Below are 25,911 nucleotides of genomic sequence, written 5' to 3' on the forward strand. Positions count from 1 at the left end.
CAATCCCGGGGATTGGGTTTGGATGGACCTGGTTTTCCATGGGTGGCAAAGGGTTTTAGAAAAGGCTTTTAAAAAAGGGTAAATGATGGAATGGAAAATGAAAATGTGGTTGTGGACTGTGTTGCGAGGTGTTGAATTTAGAACGATCGCGATTTAAGAATTATTTTTTAGAGGAGAAAATGAAAATCGGGTGAAAAATGATACGCGCGATAAAAGATCGATCGGTTAATTAAAATTCTAAATGTTAGTTAGAATGTGATGGGTTAATCGAGCAATTCTTACGTTAAATAAGTTTGACGTATGATTAATTGACTTTTCGACTCGGCGTTCGTTTGTTAATAAGAGTGAACGAAGGGAATGATTATTAGGTCGATCACTTTTATTGATTTTTAGATAATAAACAAAGGTTGTATAAATAAGCCTGGCTATTATTACTCCGTTGTAACAGTTAAGAATAAACTTAATACCTATTCATCAAGAGATAAGACACTTTCACCATTATTATTTAATTTGTAATTAAAGCAATTATCGAAGCATATTGCATTAATCTTTATAACAATATATTTTTCCAATGTAATACGCGAACAAGAATTGCAAGAATCAAGAAAAAAACGATCGTTGAAAACTAGACACAAGTTAAATATCGTCTCGATTTATAATCGATTAAAAAATAAAAAATGCGTGGTCGGTGATCGGCGATCCGTGGCACGAGCATTAGCGTTTTAAATAGATTATAGCCGAAAGATGGCGCATAAATGCGTCATCACGCTTCTAATGAAACTAATTGCAATGCTGCTGGCAAACCGTCAGAACACTCTTCCAAAAGGACACGCTTTACACCCGGAAGTCTCGGTATTAACTGTACCTTCCCCCTCTATTAACACTTTAAAGACCATGCTTGTAAAGTACACAAACGTCTGCTGCACTCGTGCATTCGCTGCATATTACCAGGAAATATTCGTATTTAAATTGTTAAATCTGTTTTGCGGATGTTGATTCTTTACTTTAAAAAAAAAAAAAAAAAAAAATTGTAAATGTTATCGAAGACTATTGACAATGGATATTAATAATCAATAATCGATAATTAAACGATGGATTTTGTTATTACTTCGATTATCAATTGTTATTCAAATGGATTGGTTAAAGTGATACGTTAACCAGCCAGATTTTGCTTGCGTTCAACAAATATATTGCTTACCTACTTGTTGATTCATGATTGTAGGTCACAATTGTCAGCGCTATAATAGCACTATTAACGGGCCATTGAATTCAACTGTTACGATCATTCAAAGCATCTATGAATCAGAATTGCATTATCTTCGAAATATCTAGAATCAAGAGTAATGGGATTTCAAATTGTAATAAAAACTCTTCGATAAAACCGAGCTACGTAATTGCAAAATCTGAAAGAATAAATAAATTTTTACGTGGTTATATTCATCGTACAAAGTCTAGCATCGCAGTACAATAGGATTTAATTTGCGTTTATTCAGCGCAGTTTGTTTGTTTATTAAATCCACATGCATTTCATTTGTTTACAGTATTCCGTTATAATTGCAACTCTATTCCAGGAAATAGAATGGACATGTATTTATATAGTAAATCTAACAAATAATTAAATAATAATTGAATAAGATTGAATAAATCAATTTCCATAAACTCCAAAATCTAAATAAATAAATAAATCTAATTCATCCTTTCACTTTCCTTTTTCAAAATCCCCAAGACTTTATCAAAGTCCAACGCTGAAATTAAAAATTCACTTCTTCTTACCTCTCTCTTCCAAAAAAGAAAAAAAAAATCCAAAAAGATTCTTTTTCAAGTCCAACGCGAAAAAAACTTGGAAAAAACACGGGACGAAAAGGGGTTGGTTGAGGAGGCGTTACATCGGTTCCCAATTCGTGGATAGGCATCACGGTTCACCCTCTACACGAAAACAGCGCAAGCTGAACAGCCGCCACAAATCAATAATCCCTTTCGCAAGATCGTTCGTGCCCGATCAATTTCGGTGTCCATTTACCGGTTCGAAGAGAGCGGTCTCTATCTGCGGCTGGGCCTGCGGCACGATATTATCGGCCGAGCAACGCTCAATCGGTCAAAGCAGAGGGAGTGGGGAAAGCCCCCACTCCCTTCGCCGGACGGGACGCAGAAGGGAGGAGGAGATCGAATAATTTTCGACCACGAAAAGTGAAACGTTAACGGCGCCCGATCACGAACCGCTTGTTTCCTTCGGCTGTTTTGCACTTTTGTTGCATGCGAGTCGAAACTCGGCGGGCCTGGCAACGAGCCGGGCCAGAGGTAAGGCCAGGGGAACCATTTCGCAACGTTGGATCAGCCGCAGATTGCAGTCATTTGCGGACATAAATTGCACGGACGGGTAATCGTCTCGTGCGGAGAAATGAGGGCCCGTTACACAGTGTGCACGTCGAAAACGCCTCGGATCGAGAAAAAATCGGGAGAACTCCCTGCTAGGATCCTCTCCTCTCTCCGTATCGCTCTTTACTTCTCGATGATGGATTCCTGGTACATGGAAGACGCTCACGGCGATCCAGAGATCACTTTGAGGGAGAGAGAGAGAGAAAGAGAATATGATTGCTCGATCGAGTTCGATTCGAGTTTCGAGATACCTTCTAGGTTTCCAATTCCTCCGATTCCTTCTCGCCTCCGTGGAAACGTGCAAAGAGACGACTATAAAATTTAACTGCAGTTGATGATAGTTTGTAAAAGTGCATAAAAACGAATCAATTATATATGTATATCCAAATATATCTATTTCACGAAATCCGTAATGCATTTTTTTGAACGAAATAATATTATTTTCAAAGTACAGATACCTTTCCACGAAAAAGAAAAAAGGAAAGGAAAGAAATATAAATATAAGCACTCGCTGAAAGTGCTGAAAGCAAGGAAGAAAGATGATAAATCGCGTTAATGAAAACGGATCGAAACTGTGCCAGAAATTACCAGGAAACAATGGGAGGAACAATGGGACAGTAACAAAGTTATATTTCTCTTCTCACGGTGAAATACGAGTGAATGTACCGAACCCGTAAACGTTTGCATGAATATTTACGGCGTTGGGGCAGATTTGTTTCCGCTATATACCACACGATCTTTCCCAGACTTTTTACGATGTAACTTCGCCACGGCCGAGTAGTATGTACCGGCTATCAACGACAATGTACGCATTAGAAGATAAGATTATCGCGGCTCGTGTTGCGAGTGTCGTTGATAACGGCCGCATAGCGTGAATTCTTATGCCGTATAACGTAAACGTAGGTTATGCACGTAAGCTGGTAAGGTGGTAACAAAGGTAACAAAGAAACGATGAACTTTTATTTACGTATTCGCGTATACGAATAATACTCCTTTCTCCTCCGCGAAGTTTCTCTCCAATGTTAATAAACGAGTACGACGAAATGAAATTTTTACACGAGCACCCGAGTTTATACGCGTTCAAGATTACTATTAAAAGTCTAATTGTTCGATAAATTACCGTTTCGTGATATCGATTAAATGTAAATCGCTTGTTTACGATACCGATCGTGCTCCTGTGTTTGCATAATTACATTATACGAGCTGTTGTTCCTTTTTAAAAGCTAGAACCAATTATTTGCCTAGACGAAGGCGTTTAATTGAAGAATAGTAATTCATACGCGAGGGATACGTTCCGCTCACCGTGGTGGCGAGTTAATTTTGGATAAATAAAGTTAGCGATAAGATCCTTGAATTATACCAAGATATATTAATACAGATATGACGCAACTTTGAAAAAAAGTTTTTTACTTCGGCCAGCGATTTAATATCGCTAACTAATGGAAATAAACACGCGAGGCGAGGTTTCGAACGTTCTCTCGAAAAAAAGAAAAGAGGAGGGGAAAAAAGAAAAAAAAACAAGCAATTTGGCCGAAAACAAGGAATATTTGCGAATAATATCGTATAAATCAATTGAAATAAAACGTTTTAAAATGTTTTTCGAAGTGGTTATCAAATTAATGAAAATATCGAATAAATATTGACAATGTATGAAACGTAGATTATGTTCGATGAAAGCTTCCGCTGCTTGCATATCGACTGTCAACACACTTCGTAACGACGACTATCGATATGCAGATGCCAGTAAATTCCATTTTATGATAATTGTTGAAGCTCTTCCCATATCACGATTTTTTTTCCGCTTTAGGAAAGATAGAAAGATTGAAATAACAATTACAAACGTATCTTCAATCACGAGTGTACATGTACACGAATTGCACGCACGGAACGGTAAATCAATTTGGTCGAAAAAAAAATTGTAACTCTGTTACAAAGAACCTTATCCGACGACAGCTGCAAACCCAAAGTACGAATACGAAATAACAGGCTTTTAGCAAAAGATCACGCGAACCGCAAATTGCATGAAATTGCGGCAAACACTGCGATTAAGATTCGATACGTATTCGTTGCATTTCTTTTTAGCGAAAGAGCGAGGAATTCTCTTTCATTTCGAACACAATCTTTTCCCTGTCTTAAACCTGTCCGGCAAAATTGAAATATTCACCGAATATTCTCATCATGGACAAAATTCTCCCGATCCAAGATAACTCTCTTACCCCCTGTTCACATTAACGATTCTCACAGAACACGTTCAACGTCTAAACCAGCCGTAAGAATGGAATTATAAGAGAAAATCTTTTTCCATAATATTCCTTCCACCGTTACGAAATTCACCAAATTATCCTCTATCCACTCTTCTCTCGAACAGTATATAAATTCTTCCACTCATCTCTCTTCCTCTCAACAATATACTCGCTCATATACGCATCCTTATACACACACACACACACACACACACCATTTTTATCAAACGGTGGTAATTCGAATCAGCGATTCGGCCGCGATTAAACTAATTTCAGGACACGCGAGCGCGGAGGTGTCGTATTTTATTCGCTCGCATGTATTCAATTACGGACACGCGCCTCTCCCGTTCCACCCTCTATCGCCCCGGCACAATTCTCGTGCAGGGAGCGGGAGTTGCTTAACCGTGAAAACGGCTAATAATTCCCGCGAAAATTTACAGGTTTATTTACCCCGCCGCGAATGGAATTTCCGCGATTCGGTCTTCGCCCCGCCTCCGCCACGAATAAAAGGGAATCCCCGGGTGGGGCCGAGCCAATAAACAAGGCTTACCGCCAACTTTACGACCGCGGGACCAGGTGCCCGAACAACCAACCCCCGTGGTGGTGCCCGTGTCAGCCTCTCTTGTTCCAAGGAGCTTATCAATCGCTCGAGATGCAAACCACCGGAATTACGACAAACGACCGTGCAAATCGTGCCCACACCCCCACTTCTTCCAAGGTGGATGGGGGGATGGACAGGTTTTATGGACCTTTGGAGATTCGGTTAACGGCTGATGGCACACGCTTTTGGAGGAGGGAGGGGGTGAGGTTGCCCCTCTTCGACGAGGAGCATTCGCTTTTAGAGGGGTTGTTTCCGAAAGTGGATAAGGGTGTTTTGTAACGCGTTCCTACGCGGCTCTATATTGCGTTATATTACGGGAAATATCTTGACCTACGACATTAAGGGTGAACCTTTCAAGGCGAATAAAAATAATAACCTGTCCGTCCTGTGCTGCGTCGTGGCGCTTGGTTTATTTTTAATCCCTAAGATGAAAGAGAGACTTTTCGAGTTTCCTTTCGAGTAAAACAAAGTTGAGAAAATCCGTGTCGAAGGTGAACGAGAGATTGTTATTTTTTTTTCTGTTTTTTGTTGTTTCTTCGAAGAGTAAAAGTGGAAACAAAGTTAAACTTCATTTTATTACGGTCGAGCCAACTTTCAGAAGAAACTCGCATATATAAAAATAGAATTGGTATCAGAGTTCGTTGCTGGAAGATTGGTGAAGATCGAAATCGCAAGCGAAACGATCCTCCAACGATGCGAAATTCGAAAATTCGATGGAAAGAAAAATGGAAGGAGGGAAAGAAGAAACTTTGCTTCGCAGGCGTCAGAAAACTCGAACGTGAGACGCGTTTTTTAATTAATTCAATTAGGGCGAAGGAAGCAGGAAATTGCACCGTTCTATTTCGCTACGTTTTGACTCGAGTAAACAACCACCTTCCTCGTGAATATATTTATATATATATATATAAATCCGCGCTTCGCATCTGTTGTTTCGCGTTTAACGATTTCGACCCACGGCTTCACGAAATATCCGACGAAGGATGTATAATCGATCGAAAAATATTCGGCTAATTTCTAAGCGGACGAATTCTCGACTAGGAAAACGAGTTCTGGCCGCAATTCCCCAACCCCCCTCCCTCCTCTCTCCTTTCTTTGCGCCTCTTTTTTCCCTCTCTCGCCTCGTTTCTTTCTTCTCTCTCTCGGCCAAGAATTTCGACGAGAACGCAGTGATTATGCTCGGGTGAAAAACACGGCCAAGCCAAGAAAGCAGCAAGGGTATAATTATTATCGAAAACGGGTAGCAACAACATATTAATTAACCAGCCACTTCCCGTTTTCGTTCCTTTTTTTTTTTTTTTTCCCTCTTCCCTTCGCCACGCTACTCGATAAAATCCGACCGCCATTAAAAGGCGCAAAAAGAAAAGATTGGAATTGTTCTGATCTTCTTGGAAGAGAGATATGCAAATATTACACGTGTTGCTTCTTGATCCTATTTCCATAGGATTTAATAGGATCGTCGATTTCCTCTAATAGTAAAATTATAATGTTGAGATTCGCAGTTTGGAAATTCGTTTAACGAAAAGATAAAATGTCGAGTAGCTGGATGGCTACTGACGAAGGAGAAAATATTAGGAAGGAGAGGAGAAACGAGGACACGACGTATTTCAAAGCGTCTCCATTCTCTATAAGGGTGGATCAGAGGCAAAAGTACGTCTGCCCCGTAATGGCTCTATAAATTCACGGTAAATTTGCATGGGATATAGATCGAAGAAATTGCTCGAGCAACTCTCGGGGAAAAACAGATCAACATCTTCTGATTTCACGTAATCGCTTCTTTCGTAACGTTCGTTCGGTTTCCTCCTCGAGCATTCCGATTACGTTCGAATACGAGAAAGGAAGGAAGAAGGAAGAAAACAGAAGAGAAAAGCGAAAAATGTATTGTATCGAGATGTATATACAGTTTCTAGAATTTGTAACGTGACGAGGCAAAAGATACGGGGGAAAAAATGAAGAATCAAAAATGAAACATAAATCAAATCATAATATTCGAATATCTCGATTCAAAACTCAATCGTTACTTTAAATGTTTCAAACGAGTAAAGAACTCGATCTCTTGCACGAGAATAAATTACAATTCGAATCAATTGTATTAAAAATGCAAACGTAAATATTCAAATTCGTTACGAAACACCTTATATACAATAAATTTTCGACTGTACAACTTTCTCCTTATCCTCGAACAAAATAATTTGCTCGACTTTTTCACTGCTTCGAATTTTCCTACTTCCTAATTCAAATCTCCATAACATCGAGTTAACGACGTATCGTTAAAATATTAGCATATCTCGATAGAAAATCAATTGTATCGCGGAGCTGGATTGTAATAGCAGAGGGAAAGGGGGCGAAGGGAAGGAGATCGCGAACGTTTCGGTTTCCTCGGCACCTATCGCACGCAGCCGAGTATCTTTGTTTATGGGCCTTGGTAAATCTGCGTATTATTAGCCAGCGTTATTGATTTATTATTTAATGGTCGACGGGCGCGCAAGCGCGGGCTAAATCGGGGTTAACTGCTCATTTGCCGGAGGTGCATTATGGTTTCTGCGTTTATGGCCCTCGCGGGAAAGGAGCACGTGAAAGACGAGGGAAGAATGGAGAGCTCTCTCTCCGCGGGTAACTCCACTCCTCCTTTCCTCCTATTTTCTCCGTCCTGCAAATAATATTCAGCGCCGCTCTGAAAATAACGTATTGTTCGCCGCATCGTTCCACTATTTACGTATGTACACTTTCGCTGATTTACACGAGTTTTATCACGCGCCCGTGACGATAATTCGTATATTATTTCGAAAATACCAATGAAATTAATAATTTGAAATTAAAAAAAAAAAAAAAAAAAAAAAGGAGAGAGAAAGTATCGCGCGTAAAAATCGAATACGATCGATTTTGTGAATAATAAATTTACGTACGCGTGATATTTTGAAAACAATGAAAGTTTATTTGTTCATTTATTTATTTTTCTTTCGAGAACATGGATGAAATCCAATTTCAATAAAATCAAAGAAATATTTTTGCCCTCGCGAGTTTACATTTCAGCTCTTACGGCTGAAGAAACGTCGAAGATTAAAAAAAGAATCAGATATTATCATCCAAGATACCATAGTGCTAATTACGGTAATTAACACTAATATGAATAATATTAAGATTTGATATATCTGTGCTCGTTAAACGTAACACAGAAGCTATTTCAGTTCTCTTCCTCCATTCTAATGGTACGAAGAGAAGAGGGTAAACTATTTCCATTCCATTTTCAATTTACAATTCCTCTCTAAATAAAAGATACGAGAAAATTTGTTCCTATCTTCGTTATGTATCTCATTCTACCATTTTATTACTTATTTGTTGTAACACGACGAGATTAATAAACGAGACAATATAAAATAGGGGGAAGGGGGGATGTGTAAAGGACGAGGGAGAGAATCAAGGTCTTTATAAATAACTCCACACTCCTCCATCTATCTCCTTCTCCTTTCTTCATTTATGTATCTTGTAACGTTACACTCAAAATATTACGGTATTCACCAGGCCGCTCATTAAAGTATCAAGTTGCATAATTCATTATGCAATTCGCCAAAGATCCCGAATGAAAATTGTGTTAATAATTTTAGCGTGTATAATATTTTACAAACGTGTTTATATAGAGCGTTATATACACACGAAGAGGTATAGACCGGTTATTATAAAGCGCTAGCGTAAAGTAATTGGACCGTCGCCGATCTATGGAGTTGGCGAAGTTAATTTGCATTCGGCCGGCCTCCCCGGCTTGAAATGTGGCCGTTGAAACCGGTAAATGACAGGTTGACAGTGTTACAAATTTAATTCCACGATGACAGTGGTGAAAATCCTAGGACATAATAAATTCATATCGCGAACCAGATTTAACGCGATCAAGCCCCCGAAATCATCCCCGGAGAAAAACGCGCATTTTCGTCGCATCCGCAAAAATATTTCCGTTATTCGATTGTAATGGAACGCAATGGAATAATGGAATATTATTAATAAACCGATCTATTAAACACGATTAATATCGAATCGTATTCAATTTTCGCGATCGCTTTCGCGCGCATTGATGGAACTATTCGGAGCAATTTCTTTCTTTCTTTTTTTTTTTTGTCACTTTAATAACACGGAATCCAACAGAATCGAATTCTCGATGGAGAGAAAATCCAACGTTAAATTCGATCGGAATGGAAATTGCTCATCGGTCGATTCAATTTTATCGCTTTCATCGATGAAAATAATATTCAAGAAAATTTTCTTTTACGTTTTAATACAGAACCCAACGATCGAATTCTCAATGGCGGAAAAATCCGATTAAATTCCTCCTCGTTTTTATCAAAGAGTTTCTTCTTCTTCTTTTTTTTTTTTGAAATACAAAATTCATATCTGGAGAAACAAAGGTGATCGAAGTTCTTGAACTCTTGAACTATTATCACCGATCAATTTTATCGATGAAAATATTCAAGAAAATTTTCTTTTGCGCTTTAATACCAAGAATCCATTTCAGGATCGAATTCTTAACGGCGAGAAAATTCCTCCTCGGCCTTTTTTCTTTTTTTTTTTTTTTGAGATACAAAATTCAACGATATCGAATTCCAATGACAGAAGTTCTTGAACTCGTTGTTCCGTTCGATCGAAATCGAATTGTCTTCGGCGGGTAATTCGGAGGGGAGGAGGAAGGAATCGATCGACAAATAACCGAAATGAAATTTTCTTCGCGAATGCGCCTAGTTCGTGCGACTCTCCTAGGAGAGATGGGTTATCGCGTATTAAAAAGCCAAGTCACGTCCCTGTGGCGCGCGGCATCACGCTAGAGTTCACGCTAGAGGAACGGTTTGTTAGTCGTTGAACGAGGAGGAGCCGAACGATATATAGGAGAACAGGGTTCATCGGCTCCAAGTTTAACGGATATCTCGTCCCAATTCCGATACAATGCGCTCCGTGGAGCAACGAGGGTTTCCCTCTCTGATGATGGGAAAACGTTTTGCGGATCCTTTCCACGATCCCGAATCGTGGAAAGGAAAAATCGAGGGAGGAAAAGGGGGGATCCGCGATAAACCGAATCTCCGGATGCAAAATCGATCTATGCGCTGTCTCTTGCGTATTCGTCCGTCGAGTCGTCACAAGAGGATTTTTATCGACTTTTATCTCGCGATATATCAACGTTTCCGGACGAAATTACACCCCATCGAGGGCGGCACATTCATTAATACACTCGGCAATTATTATTGCTCTCCCCCCCTCGTCCCTCCATTCCAGCCTTTGCGCCAAGCCAAGGCAAGCGCGTGTTATTAATTTCGTAATTAATCATCGCGAATTAAGAGTATTTGTACACGTTTTATTGGACGCTTGATGCGCTAGACGTTTTTGTCCCCCGCAGTTATTTGAATGGCGCGAGTGTCGGTGCTCGAATATTATCGAATCTATAAATTTCACCGCGATATCAGATTCGCAATATCGCCGATTTCACCTCCCCCGTTTGTTCGCCTTTCACCATTACGATTCTTTAATATTTGGTTCAAATGTGGTAGAACTTACGTAATCATAGAAAGAATTGTAGTTATGGAACGTGGGATTGAAACGTGAACTCGGTCGTTAAAATTTTATTTGCGTTTAAGAATTATTGCTCTTCAGAGTTGTCGACCGAATTTTTAAACGTTAAAAATGAAGCAACGAATTTCCCCGTTTCAATAAATATTTAAAATTCCAAATATTTTTCTGCAGTGGATGATCAAATTATTAGAAAGTTCGATTGCTTTTCTCATCTTGGATGATATTGTATTCTGAAGATGATCATGAAGCAAGATTGCCAAGAAATTATTTTCTTCGTATAATGTTACGGGGTCGAGAAGGGAAGAATGGTTTTGAAAGGATGAGACGATGGTTAAATAATTAAGTATCGATTATTAAAAAAAAAAAAAGGTTCCGATGATTGATAGATCGAAGCGTAGGTATATTATTCTACGAGGGTTAAATTTGAAACTCGTTGCAAGCGGTTCACCACGTTCAGTCAACCATCTGCGCCAATAAATTCTTCAACGACCACGCGATCCACTATCTCATCGATGCCAATGATTTACTACAGGCGCGATCAATAAGCGAATCAAGCAACCGTCAAAGGGCGTTCAAAGAACGGGAGTGCATACATCATACGAACCGATGTTTGGGATTAACGTGCATTTCGCGATTTCGTATCGCCAGAGACGTTGAATTATTGCTAGAAAAAGTATCGTGCAAAATCCCCAACGATACGCTTTATTTACATACGTATACACTCAATTGCTGATTTGTGTTCGAGAACAGGTTTGAGATTTATCTAGGATTTACATGTTATTTGTATTTCATTTATAAACCGTCGAGTTTATGTTACGTTTAATAGAACAAGCGTTTGTAATGTTTAGTTTGAAATTTTAATTATCTTTATTTATCTTCTTATAATGTATTTCTCCTTATCTTTATCCTTGAACGTTTCGCGTACCAGATCGCTGAACTCGTTCGGATATCAACCACACAGCTATTCGAGATCAACAAATTATCTTTCGATCTACACTTTGAACCTTCATTTTTAATTCGTTTAAAAATTTTTCATTTTCTTTCTATCGCATCTGTATCTTTTCCTTGATAATCGATCCAGCACGAAGCAATAAATCCACCAATCAGATATCAGCAAGAAGACAAGAAATTCGCTCGAATCTTTCCTAATTTCATCATCGTTACAACAATGATGTAATCATCTCAACTCGAAACACATATTACAAAAATTTGCGATCGATCGAAAAATAAATCTAGCAGGTCGGATATCAGCAACATTTCCTAATTTCATCATTGTTCGTGTTACAACAATGCCGTAATCATCTCAACTCGAAACATATATTACAAAAATTTGCGATCGATCGAAAAATAAATCTAGCAGATCGAATATCAGCAAGATTTTCTAATTTCATCATCGTTACAACAATGATGTAACATCTCAACTCAAAACACATATTACAAAAATTTGCGATTGATTGAAAAATAAATCTAGCAGATCGGATATCAGCAAGATTTCCTAATTTCATCATCGTTACAACAATGATGTAATCATCTCAACTCGAAACACATATTACAAAAATTTGCGATCGATCAAAAAATAAATCCAGCAGATCGAATATCAGCAAGAAGACAAGGAATTCGCTCGATTCTTTTCTAATTTGATCATCGTACGAATTATGATGATCATCTCAACTCATATTAAAACACATATTAAAATTTGCGATCAATTGAAAAATAAATCTAGCAGGTCGGATATCAGCAACATTTTCTAATTTGATCATCATTCACGTTACAACAATGCCGTAATCATCTCAACTCGAAACATATATTTAAAAAATTTTCGATCGATCAAAATATAAATCCATTGGATATATAATTAATACAATAAAAAATTCACTGCGCTACCTTGATCGGTAACTTCGATCGGCGAGTTCGAGAGCAGTATATATATATATATATCGATAAATCGAGGACGGGCGATAAAGCATCGAACACGAAAACGCATTCTTCCACGCGTGTCTTTAGCGCGCGAGTGGAAGTGACGCGGCAACGAAAAGGGATATTACGCTTGTCAGCCTCATCGACGGCTACATTTCGATTAACAGGCGAGCATTGCGGTGGGCAAATTGTCGATCGCGAAACGGGCCGATAACGTTGCGCCCTGGCAATAAATTAAACGAGGCTGATAAACTGGTAGCTCGTCCGCACGAGCAGAAGCGCGCGCGAAGGGAAAACGGGAACCTGTTTCCATTGGGTCCGCTTATCTGAATCGGTTCGTATCATAAATAGGGCCTGTACGTGTTTTGCCTACGTGCGTGCGTGCGTGCGTGCGTGCGTGCATGCGTCGCGTGTAAAATGAATTTTCCATTAAGCGGCGGCCAACGGTGGTGATTCAACGCGGCACAATGTCACGCTGTCAAGGTCTGAGTCACTTTGTTAGAGAGGTCTTTCTAGATTTCGATAAAACAGATAGGCTTGTCGATTGTTCGCACGAATTTACGAATCGCGTATCGAGTTTATTAAACGAGGTGGTTGCTTCTCGATTCCGATTCCTTTTTACTTGCTTTTGGAGAAATGCGGATATCGTGGCGATAATAGATATTCGCATCGCGATATCGTATTGAATTTACGCATATATCGCGAGGTAAGCGAGGTAAGAGTCGGTTTTGCATCGTGAAAATTATTTCTGTAAAAGGAATGTCTGGCGTGGAATGAATAGTCATATTCGAATGCAATAGCATTCCGAGTCGCTTTTTTTCAATCGTTTTTAACTTATTTCTGTGGAAGGATGTTAAGCGCGGATATTAGTTGAATGGAATAATCGATATTCGCGTGGATTTTTACTTAATATGGTAAATATTTAAGGCAAATATAAGATTAATAAGACTGATAAAAAGGAATGTGTACAATAGATACATCAAAGTAGCTGATTATTTTTATTTCCTCGAGTTTCAATTGTGATTTTAGGAGCGTTAAACATATCTGTCAAGTAAAACAAATCGCACTCGAGTACGCGAAAATTTCCATTAATTTCAAAAAGAGATATCTCGTCCAATTAACCATCAACATACTTGACCTCCTTTCCCCTCTCATCTCTTTAACCAATAAAAACGACCCGTCCACAAAATTTATCGCAACTCAATTTCCTCGGTTGCCTCAAAATCACCATCGAGAATAATTCAATATCGTTATTCGCAAATTTACACGAGAACAAAACAGGTTTGGAATTAACTCGCGGGGAAGCGAAGTTTAATGGACGTCGAGTAAATTTATTAGTCATCTGTTACCGAATACCATTCAGGTTAACCCATTTACAGAGCCACGGTGTGTATCGGTAACGATATGATACGCGTTTTCTCTCGAGACGTGAAATTGGAGCGGTTTATATTCTTTTCTCTCTTTTTTCTTCTTTTCTCTCTCTCTCTTTCTCTCTCTCTGTATTCTCCAAAGTAGTTCAAAGTATATATATGTGCATTAGTGTTCTGTAATTTCATTGATCGTGCGCCCAATACCGTCGGCCTCGAAGCAATTTTATTACGTTTTCTTCTCCGCCATACGAGTCAACACAGTCCGTGTTTTTCTTGCAATTTCAGTTACGTAATTCGCTTCGTGCAACACTGTGCACACCTCGTTTCGAACGAAATCCTCGTTTTTCGAGGGAACGATCGAGATTAAACCGTGCTTTTTCATTTCGCTCCAGATACTTTGGTATCGGTGTTTGCTATATACATAGCAAACCTCCATTGCCGGTGAACGAGAAAATAATAGTTTTAATAACGTTTTCGCGATGATTCGTGGCAATTTTTTAAGAATCGTGTCTACTCGTGTTAATTCACGTTTCAAAACCTGTTTCGAAAATGAAATTTAAATTGATTTTCTCTTGTTCTCCGGGAGAAGTTCCCTCCCTCCTCCCCGATCAAATCGATATTACGACAGTGACGTACACGTCGATATAAAAACACGCGCAATTTTTCCTTTCCGTATAATAACCTCAATTACGTCGATTTTTACTATTTTGAAGGATTATCGTTTCGACGATCTGCGACTACAAAGCAACAATCCTCCCATAAATCTCTCACAGCGCAATTTTCATCGCGGTAAATTTAATCTCGAAGGAAGAAGAAGAAGAAGAAGAAGAAGAAGAAGAAGAGGAAGAGAAAAATGTATTATCGTCGATCAAATCTTGGACAAACGGAAATCCCGTGCTACATCATCATCGAAGGAGGGATAAGAGAGTGGCGGCTCTTACAGTGCGCGGCGCACAAGTGAGGATCGCGAATAGAGGCACGCTTGAGCGTGGAAATCGCGGATGGACGTCGAGCAAACACAAAGAAGGCATCGATGATGGGAGGCTGGGGATGGGTGGAGAGAAGAGGCGCGCGCGAGAGACGTGGATTTTCAAGCGGCGTATAAATAATGTAATGGCGCCGGGGGAACAATGACAATGAGGGGACAAGCGGTGCACCGGTGACGGCCGTGTATAATGATAATTTGTCAAGAGAGCTCCTCCTAAAAATTACACAAAGTGGCAGCGGCCGAGCCGGTCGGCCTTGGACGGCCCCGCAATTACGAGTACCACTCCGCAAATAAGCGGACGACGACGCGGTGACATCACGTGTTCTATACGTGTGTTTCCACGGATTCGAGGATGCTCGGCCGATAAAGTCGGACGAGCCGGTTCGATCCGGTCCGATCGGCGGATCATCGTTGGAGAAAGTTGATCGCGACAGGTTTCGGCTCGTCGTCGTCGTCGTCGTCGTCGTCGTTACATTGTGAAAGTATCGATCGCGAAACGCTCGTGACTCGTGGAAGGGGAAGATCGGTTATGAGCGATGGATTTGATGGATCGCGAGGCGACTCAAGATTTGTCGATTCGATCGGGAGAAATCGCGGTGGAATAGAAAGAATGCGGTGAATTGTTTTGCGCGTTTGTAGAACGTTGTAGAAAGCCGCCGATTTTCCAACATTTTCGAAAATAACGACAATTCGAATAAGGAAAAGTAAAAGAAACGATGATTTTATGAATGTTTCGAACACACGAGGGAGGGGGAAAAAATCGCGAGAAAGATTGACGACGATGATCGGAAACGTCAATCAAAGGAACACGTCGATAAAAGAAGCTATAAGCGTGGCGTGATAATTGCAATAACTAAACCCTCGACCGAGCGAGCAATTAAAGCGAGTCGAAAAAGAGAGAATTTGAAAAATGTTTCTCCTAAAAAAATTCTCGACGTGAAATAAATGGAACTGTCCAGCAAAAAATATTTCTAAATCCTAATTTTGAAAAATGATAAAACGCACCGTTCGTAACAAATACAAACGATTCGCGAAACAAGTGGACTCTTTAACCGTTTTAATTCACACGCGATCACATCCCATGCCGATCATAGATCTTTACAAAAAAGTTTATAATCCGTATACATATATACACATACACACACGCACACAAAACATACCACGAAGCCTCTTCTTCCACCAACTCTTCTTCCACTCGATCATTCAAATCGACTTCATTTCTTCGCCTTAATTTCTATCGATGCAGAATCTTTCGATCGATTTAATCTATCGTTTCGCACGACGAATATTTAACGGATGGCTCTCCTTAAACGAGATAACGCGTTATAACGCGCAGATTGCGCGAACGACTTGTGCGTAGATACGTACTCGTTCGTATCGTTGGCCGAAAACAAATGATTCGATAAGTTTGTAGCGCGTATCGCGAAAGGTCGTGGCGTGTTATTACTCGATCCCTCTCAAAATTTACAAACACGTAACGATGTAAACGGTTTAACGTCGCACGCGAGAGATATCGTTACGTTGAATACAAACCGTGTGCCCGATAAGAGGGCGCGCACGACCCGTTATCATCGATCATCGTTAATGCCGGCCGACAATTAGGCCCGCGCCGTGACTCGGTTCGCATCGAAGCGCGATATATTCGTCGATAACGTTTTAAATATGCGCGTAATTTCAATATTCTTGGACAATCGGTGTTACTCGTGTTAACGCGCGTGGCGTGGGACGATCGATGATGCTCGTGCCTTGTGAGAGTGTTCATTTGTGTTCGTATTTCTCGCGAGTTTCTTTCTTTCGTTTCGAGACCTGTTTATATCAACAGCAGAGACAAGTTTGTGCGTGTCATTTCCTTCGTGCGGAATAATTATAAAAATATCGAACGTGGTTTATCAGACAAAACAACAAGAATATATATTTGGAGAAATAAAATTCCTCTATGAATTTGATATGATGATATGGAAAAACGAATGAGGAAATATCGAGGAAAAAGAAAGGGTCGATGATACGAAGTATTTCGTTGGATAGAAAATTTAAATAGCATCTTAATAATTGGTGAAATAATCCCATTGGAAAACAGCCAGTTTGGTATTTTGATATAATTAAAATTTCGCGCCCTATTACTTCCAACGACCAAGGAGAAATTAACGAGTAATGCACGAGCGAATTTGCAACATTTGCGGAGAAGCGAGCGAAAAAAAAAAGAATAATTGAAAAAAAAGAGAGAAAAGGGAAAAAACTCGTCGTTTCGCGAGTAGCGAGATTAAAAAGCGCTATCAATTTTCACCCGTCAATTCAATAAACCGTCGACTTCGAGCCGAAATGAAAATTTCCATACGTATTACGAACATGACAGGCAAGCCCCGGTGTGTCACGGACGTGTCGGCACCGGTGCAACAGCCTCTGTCATGATTATTCAATTATTTTATACAATTATCCTTGCGCTGAAGTTTGAGGACAGCGCAAATAACCGCGCACGAAAATGGATCCGCGCCGGGATGTCGCGACGCGAGAGAATTTTTCATATAATCCGATTAAAATTTCACCGATGCCGCCTATCTATGCACCCGTTAAAACTTGTTGCATCGCGAATGCAGCGCGTATATATTCGTCGGCCAAATAATACGATGAAACTTGACGTGGCCGCGCACGCGAAATGCAATAATTTTTAATTTTGTCAAGCGCCACGCGTTGCCAGGCAACACCCCAACGGCGCGAGAGCGACAGACAATCGTGAAATTTCTCCTTTCTTTTTTTCCTTTCGTTCTTTTTTTTCTTTTTTCTTTTTTTTCGAAAAATATTCGTTGATTGGATTGGTCACGATCATCGTGTTAATTGAGAATAATTTTTTTTTTTAAATAATCCAATATTTCCCTATCTGGAATTTGAAGCACCAATGAAATTTAGGAAAAATATAAGAGTATGGTTAAACAAAATTTGTACGTAAGGAAGATTTAAAAACCCGTGAACGATAAAATGTACGCGAATAAATATCAATGGAGTCGATGAGAATATCTCTTCGTGTCGTTGAAACTTATATTATAATTCCTCTATTACCCGGCGTGGTAAAATTATCGTAATGTAAGATATGGAGATTAATATTGGTCTCGTTTGAAGCGCTGTTGTTCGAGAAACGAGTTTACTTGAAAAAGAGACGCGAAAGAGAAAGGGGAGCAAGAAAAAGGTTGGGATCACGGGGGGCAAAGAGAAAGTAATCTGCTTTAATAATCTCGGCATTCGGTCGTGAATTTCGGTGTTAATAATATTTCAACAGATTCGAATCGATAAGTATATATTACAAACTCGTGGCCACGGTTATACATATATATATATATTTTCGAGGTTAATTTTCGAAACAGGCTCGAATCAATTATGTTCACGATCCGTTAATACCTTTTCACGCGGGTAAACGTAATTAAAATTACACTTTATCGCGTCGGATAGCCCGTCGTCGACGTCGACGACGGTTTAATTACGACACATTCGAGTCGATAAAAAATGCAAAGAGGCAAAATGAAACGCGTCGTTCACCGTGAGACAGTTTCGACATTAAACTTCAATCTGACGACGATAAAACTTTCAACGAAGCGACCAAGGATCGCGATTAAACGCAACAATGTTGGTTTAATGAGTTCTTTTTTAAAAATTTTAATGATACGGTTTAACGAGAGGGAGTAAGAGAAAGAGAGAGAGAGAAAGAGAGACGAGAGTGAAAGGTAACCGTTACGTGAAATTTTGAGAGTTTGAGGTATATAATAATCGATGATATTTCTTTTCTTTCTTTCTTTCTTTCTTTCTTTCTTTTTTTTTTAATCACGAAATTCTATTTTACGCGAATGACGAAAGTTTAAGTTGGTCGGTGTAATGGAAATGGAATGCATAAATATCGGGCCGAAAATACTTCGTTTCGTTTTAACTTCGAATCTCGAAGCGTTTCACGCTAGAAGAAATATCTTGGATCAAAGGAAATCAACTTGTCTATCAAAAGTCAAATAAATTTAGAATCTCGCAATCGCGTTACGATGGATTGTTAAACAATTCGAAACACTAAAAGGATTTCATCATCGCGCCTCGATTCGTCCAATGTCGTTCTTCCATAGACCTATCGATATATATTTTAATATCAAGCCAAAGAAATCTCATTTCGTTCTGAAATCTTCCGATTTCGAAATTTTCATTTACAACTTCTCTTCAACGCTCTCTACTAACTGGTCGTAAAACTCGATGAAGATCGAGCAGAAAAAGCGGTTCTTCCCTCGGCATAATTAAATTTATCCCCGTTATTACAGTGTCCGCAAAAAACGAGGAAAGTGTTTACCATTAATTAATCTTTTCTTTTTTTTCATAGTGGGGGAGAGCGTGACGGGACGAAAGGTATGGCAGCCGTAAAAGTCGTCTCCGCCAGCCGGTCGTCGCGATGAAAACAACGAGAGAAGAAGAAGAAGAAAAAAAGGGGACATAATTAATAAGCCGCTCCGTCGAAAACGAACGAGAATAAAGTTGAAGTCTCGCGAGTCCAAAACAATTAATCGTGAAAGGTGTACGTACGATTTCTTAAAGAAGAAAAACAAAAAGGAGGATCCTTGTTGCGCGACTGGGGTAAGGCGAGCTACGCTTCTAATCGATCCGATCGATCGATCGATCGATCGATCTTGGAGCAAGGCTTTTACGGCCCCTTGAGTATAGACCGCTTTCTCATGCGGCTAATGTAATTAAAGGAAAACTCTATCTCTCGACCTCTTTCTTTTCTCCTTTTCCCCGGCTCGGCCACGTCGCGATTATACGAATCCTCCTCCATCGATAAAACGTAAAAGGAGTAACGCTCGAAGTGCGCACTCGACAACGTTTGCTCCGCGACCATCGAGCGGATAAAACGCTTTAACGAGTGCGTCGAGTGCCTCGCGAGCCTCTCTCTCTCTCTCCTTTCCTCCCTTCCTCCCTCTCCGTTTCTTTCCTCCCTTGAAAAGCGTGGATCATTAATTAGCTCCGCCGAATGAAAAAAAAAAAGAAAAAAAGAAAAAAAGAAAAACAGGCTCTCGCCTATTCGAGGCAACGACTGGCAACGAAGGCTGGCAATAATAAAACGGGGCAATTAGCCACTTTTAATAACATCGTTTCAGGGGACGACTTATTTGTACTTTCCTCCTTTTCGAGACCAGATATAGACGCGATGATCGCGATGAGTTTCTTCCTCTCCTCCGTTTTCCACGATATATACCGGCACGAGTCGTTCGGTATTCGCGGTGGTAATTGACGCGGTAATTGGCCTAATTTTAAACGGCGCGGCGAGCGCGTGGTTTAAAAGGGCACGGGTGAAATTCGAGAATAGAGCGCGACTTGGTTGGAATTGTTACATACCCGTTTCAGTAATTAATTGAAGGGAATTGATGCACTCTGTCCGAGGTGGATAAAGGTGGAGTGGCGGGCAGGCAGGCGAAATTAACCGGGGAACGAGGCAAATTCGTTTAATCGAGGCAGCTTAATTCACGCAAGCTTTCAATTGGGGGACTAGGAAACGGTTACGGTAGTTTCGTTTCGTAGAAATTTTGTCCGACATTGGTTCCTTCTCGAATTATAAGATAATATTTCGGGAAAAGTATAATTAAAAGAATATTAAAAAGAATTTCCATCTTGGAAATTTGTATTGTTCTTCCAGTTTATACTCGGCTTTCGATAACTCGGCGATTCACAAAAGGTAACACGTTCGTATTCTCCTCGTTTTCTTTTCACCGACGACGACAATTCGCTCGTTAATTAACGAGCGAACCGTCTGTCGGCGTGGTGGCCTCCTTTTTTGGCCACGGACACGAGCGCGGCCGTCATATTTCGTCGCGGCCGGTGCTCGAAACTTGGCGGGGTCTTAAGGCGTAGTAGAGGAAGAGGTGCATACGCCGTATAGGCGCGTATGCACCGCGAACAATGCATATTCATGAACCGGCGTGCATATTTACGAGCGGCTGCTCGCCCAGAGATCCATGGCACAACTTTACAACGCTTTCGGTCTTGGATATCCCCTCGTACAAAGGAAGCCGTGCTCTGCCCCGATACCGTCGTCGCGAGCTGTACAGCGTTTTCGAATCGAGAGTTTATCGTGAGGGAATAGAACAGATTTTCGTGAAAATTAGAGAAAAAGAAGGAAACATTTGTCGCGTGATTTTATCCTGAAGTTCCGTTAAAAACGTATTATAAAATTACTCCGAATATAGTAACTTCCGGTCAACGAGTGAAACATCGTTAGAAGCGCGAATCTTTAGCTTTTTCATTTATTCAATTCGGACTTTCGGTTCCCGAGATATCCAGATGTAATTTTTAATCGTTTATCTTAAAACGCGATTAAATCGTATTAAAATTAGGAAAACTTTGAACCGCTATAACTCCGAATATAGTAACTTCCGGTCAACGAGCGAAACATCGTTAGAAGCGCGAATCTTTAGCTTTTCAAACGCCTTTTCATTTATTCAATTCGGACTTTCGGTTCCCGAGATATCGAGGTGTAAAGAAAAAGATAATTTTTAATCGTTTATCTTAAAACGCGATTAAATCGTATTAAAATTAGGAAAACTTTGAACCGCTGTAACCCCGAAGATAATAACTTCCGGTCGATGGATAAACGATCGTTGGAAGCGGGAAATCTTCCTCTTTAAAACTCTTTTTGACTTATTCCGATAGGATATCCGGTTACCGAGATATCGTCGTTTTAAAGAAAAGGTAATTTTTAATCGTTTATCATCTCCTTCCTTGTCTCTTACTCGAATCTCTCGCTCCGACTGACCTATCCCAAACTCCAGACAAGTGACAGACGCGATTCCTGGAAAAACATGGTACGAATTTCCAGGAAAGAATATATGTCATTGGCTCGCGGGCCAATTCATGATCCTCAACTATGGAAACTTTGAGTGCTTATATCTCGGCGACCAATTGAGATATCGAGACGAATCGAAAAGAGATTTCACGGTTTCCTCTTGAATTCGTTTTGTCGTCGAAATTTTTAATTTCTTCTTACGTTTTCCTGGACGGAAATAAAAGTTGCTAATTCGTGACTTTACTGGAATACAGCGACGCGTTATAGGGATATAATTTGGCACAATGTGAGATATATTCTGTAAATTATGATTGAAAATGATTGAAATTAATATACACGTATCGTTGTTATTCGTCATCGAATCGCCGAGAGACGCGTCTTGACGATCCTGATCCCTCGGCCGACGATCAAGGCACACGGTGTTTCCAGCAATTATGTTCACGCATTCGAAGAGACGCGAATTCTCAGTCGATATCAAATCGCGGCGAAAGCCACCGCCACCAACGCGGAGAAAGTCAACACGGCACCCGAGTAAATGAGAAATTTTATTGGATCCCCCGAAGGGAGTTTCGCGACGCGCCGTTGAAAATTCCAGCAGAGAGGAACGCACGTTAAACTATTAGCTCTGTAAACGTTCGAGGCTGCGCGATGAAAGTTCCCTTTCTCGCGGGGAAACGGGAAATTTCATTAGACTCGTTGATCCCGTTCAAATGTTTAATCTGTCTGGATATAATCCGGTGGTCGATCATAGGACAAGAAAAAGGAGAGAGAGAAAAAGAGAGAGAGAGAGAAAGAGAAAGAAAAAAATAAACGGACAAGAAGATCGACAATTTCGTTAAATAGCCGCTCAATGAATCGGAAGGCGATTGAACTCTTGACTCTTGTTTCGCGTCTAATAAAAATCGAACGAACAAAAGGAAGAATATTTGCGAAGATTTTTTTTTTTTTAGCATGAAGAATTCTATAGAAAATAATTAAAATCGCGAGAATAAGAATTATTCTTATAATAAAAAGAAAAATCTGCTCGAAGCATTTACTTTTATCTCGAACGAATTTTCCTTCGCATTCTCGAAAATAAATTTCAATCATTCGTCACGCATGCACGCTCGCCTCGCATTTTTCCACCCTAAGATAAAAATCTATCCACCGGATAAAATAAGATTTCCAACCAAATGTACGCGCAATAAATTTCTCTGATGGTCCGCTGTACTAGACGAAACGACTGCAAGTAGTTCACGGTTGAATTATATTCCGCGTCGCTAAATTGAGCTCCACTTCAACGACTACAATCAGGATTAGCCGAGAGAGAGAGAGAGAGAGAGAGGAGGAGAAGAGAGAAATTTCATTTATGCGCAACACGAAGTGCAATTTTGCAACATGACCGAATAGCTTTGCCTCGTACGATATACTAACTAGACGTTTCACTCGGACAGAGTATCAATTTCTGCTATAAAACGGACAATCATGCACGACGGGAAATATCGTCGAAAGGAATTTTTCTCCTGCACCGGCGAAAACTATGTGGACCCACGTATTTTATTCTTCGCAATTACCGCGTTATGCGACAAATTGTCATTTACCACGTTATTATTTCACATTGATTTCTTACGTACGCATTTAATCGGCAACATTTCAGTTTCATTTTAAAATACAAACCCGAATATCCAATAAAACGAATTCATCACGTTTCTCATTTCTCTGTACAGGGATATACAAAAATTCAAAGTGGAGATCGATTCACGCCGCGAAGCGTGAATCGAGAAAGAAAAACAATCAACCTCGTCCACCCTTCCGAAAAAAAAAGAGAAAAAGAGGTGTCGTTCGACCAACTATAAGTTCTCCTCTATCCAATTAACTTTCACGAATAAATTCATACCTCGATTTCTACCTTACTTGATAAAAAGGATCACCAATTCGGTCCCTCGAAAAAAGATTCGAAAGACGACAATCATCGAGCTTCACCCGTTGTCACTGTCCACCACATCGAAACACGAACGAAATAACAGACTCAGAATCACAGCCTCCCCCTGGCACTCCTTCCCTTCGATATATACATACATATATATATATATAAAATCACACAACTTTTCCCTCCGTATATCGCCTCTGTATATACACGTCCCTGAATAAACATGATTTGCTTGTGCGCCAACGTGATTACGTATCCTTGCACCTTGGCGAGATGTGGAGCGTCTTAATCCATATGCATGGGAATCCTGGCGACGTGGCCCGATCGCTCCTTTTGTTCTTGTAAAACGTGGCGGAGAGAGAAACGTGTGGCTCTCGGATGTGCGCCCCCCTTCGAAGTCGATCGCCGCGACTCGTTTTATGGGTAAACACCGAATAGGGAGAGCCGGTTTATCCTTTTCTCTCTCTTTTTTCCTTTTTTCCTTTCCTCTCCTCCCCTCCCCTCCTCTTTTTCACCCGTGTCCCTTTTCCCTCCACAGTGGTGTTAATACAGGGGGGCATGAATCATTTATGAACGATTCGAAATAACTTTTGCCTCGATGGAAATAGATCCGCCGAGAGGAAACGAATCCGGTAACCAAGTTTCGTTACGTAACCAGAGTTTCGCGAGCAATCGATAGCTTATACAGAAAACAAGGAATAATTATTCGAAGAGAATGATTTGTTTCGCTTTCGCGAGGTTTCGTCAAAAATCTATTCCTAATCTTGGCGCGAATAATAAACGTATGAAATTCTACTTCGATTATGATTCCAGAATATCGTACGATTCGAATACACTGTTGTACAAACAAGCAAGGATCAGCGCGCAGCTGTATACCGAAAACCTGGTCGACGAGAAAGAAAAGAAAGCGGCATTAGTTTCATCGCGGAGAAGAATTCATTTCGGAAAGTTGGATCGTTACGGTGGTTCTCGAAACCGATAGCAAATATGTACATATATATATATATCCGTGTAATATTTGAGGGGCGCGATGAATATTTATGCGGAGGGGCGGGCCGAGACGGAAGGTGGCGGGCAAGAGAGCGAAAAGACAAACGGAACAGATTGGTTTCCGGCGGCGGCGTGGCGGCAGCTGCAGGTTTTCGAGGCGGGCCAGGGTTTGTCACAGGAGGCAGGAAACGCTCGCGCCCGTTAATAACCCAATTAAAATGGACAGGAAACCATGGCAGCCCCGTGGACGTCGGCCTGGACGATGGCCACCAGACGCGTCGACAGCGTTACTATTATCGTCCTACTATTAATGCCACTACAGGTGTTACTGTTATCGGGGGGAGGGGAGATCCTCGTTGTCCGTGGAATTCGTCAACTCGTCGGCCGAGGAGGTGAAATTTATTTCTTTCTTTTTCGAAAATATTCCATACAAGACGAATTACTTGGGGCACGAGCGTTTCTTTAATTGTTCGAAGTAATTTTCGCGATCCGTTATATTATATTGGAAAAATATTGGTTGGTTATTAATTAGTTAGAACGTGTTTGAATTTTCGTTTCTGAACGGAATCGAATCGAGATACGATTTGGTTTAATCGAGGCTCGGCTATCAATTTTATACCAAGTTTAATTTTCCGTGTAACGATCCATTCAGAAGATTATTAACGGGCATTCGTAAAGTGAAAATATTCTCATCTATGCGTAATCTAGATTTAAGGAGCGATATAAAAAAAAAAAAAGAAGAAAGAATCAAAAAAATATATATTTCTTTGAATTAAATTATTGAATTATTACTTGTATCTTCAACGATCTAAACGATTCCACTTACATAACGGATGTGGTGAGGTATCGGGTGAAAAGAATACCGTTGTACGCCGTTGTAGTGGATCATAAATCAAACTAACAATAAGAAAACATTCCACTAGAAAAAAAATATCTCCCTTTTCTTTTTCTTTTAAAATTCAACGATTATTAGAAATATTCTCTCTGGGGAGGAAAGGATGGAGAGAAAATGCGCGTTAATAATTTCGAACGGACGAAAATCATATCCTTTTATCGTCCCTTACAACGTTCAGACACGATACTCTCGATTCCCGTGCAATTTCACGAATATCCGACATCAAGTAATCGAAAGTCGATTACAGGGACGGTTAGAAATTAAATGTACCCCGGC

At 40.2% G+C, this 25,911-nt stretch overlaps 1 protein-coding gene and 1 long non-coding RNA gene across 7 annotated transcripts in view; one reads left to right on the forward strand and one right to left on the reverse strand.

The window, feature by feature from the left end:
- Positions 1–25,911, reverse strand: part of LOC107996075 (protein split ends) — a 299,963-nt gene that overhangs the window by 108,342 nt on the left and 165,710 nt on the right. Inside the window, exon 1 of one of the 6 annotated variants that reach the window (XM_062074005.1) lies at positions 16,203–16,336. The exons of the other annotated variants lie outside the window; for them this stretch is intronic. The gene's annotated coding sequence lies outside the window, so the exon portion shown is untranslated. Of the gene's footprint in view, positions 1–16,202; positions 16,337–25,911 lie in introns of those variants that run through there. 6 annotated transcript variants of the gene reach the window in all.
- On the forward strand, positions 16,745–21,583 carry LOC114577302 (uncharacterized). The gene is made up of 2 exons (XR_003697284.2): positions 16,745–16,877; positions 19,388–21,583. It is a non-coding gene; the product is annotated as an uncharacterized LOC114577302 (long non-coding RNA).

Source organism: Apis cerana, linkage group LG4 (assembly GCF_029169275.1).
Source record: "Apis cerana isolate GH-2021 linkage group LG4, AcerK_1.0, whole genome shotgun sequence".
Lineage (NCBI taxonomy): Eukaryota > Metazoa > Arthropoda > Insecta > Hymenoptera > Apidae > Apis > Apis cerana.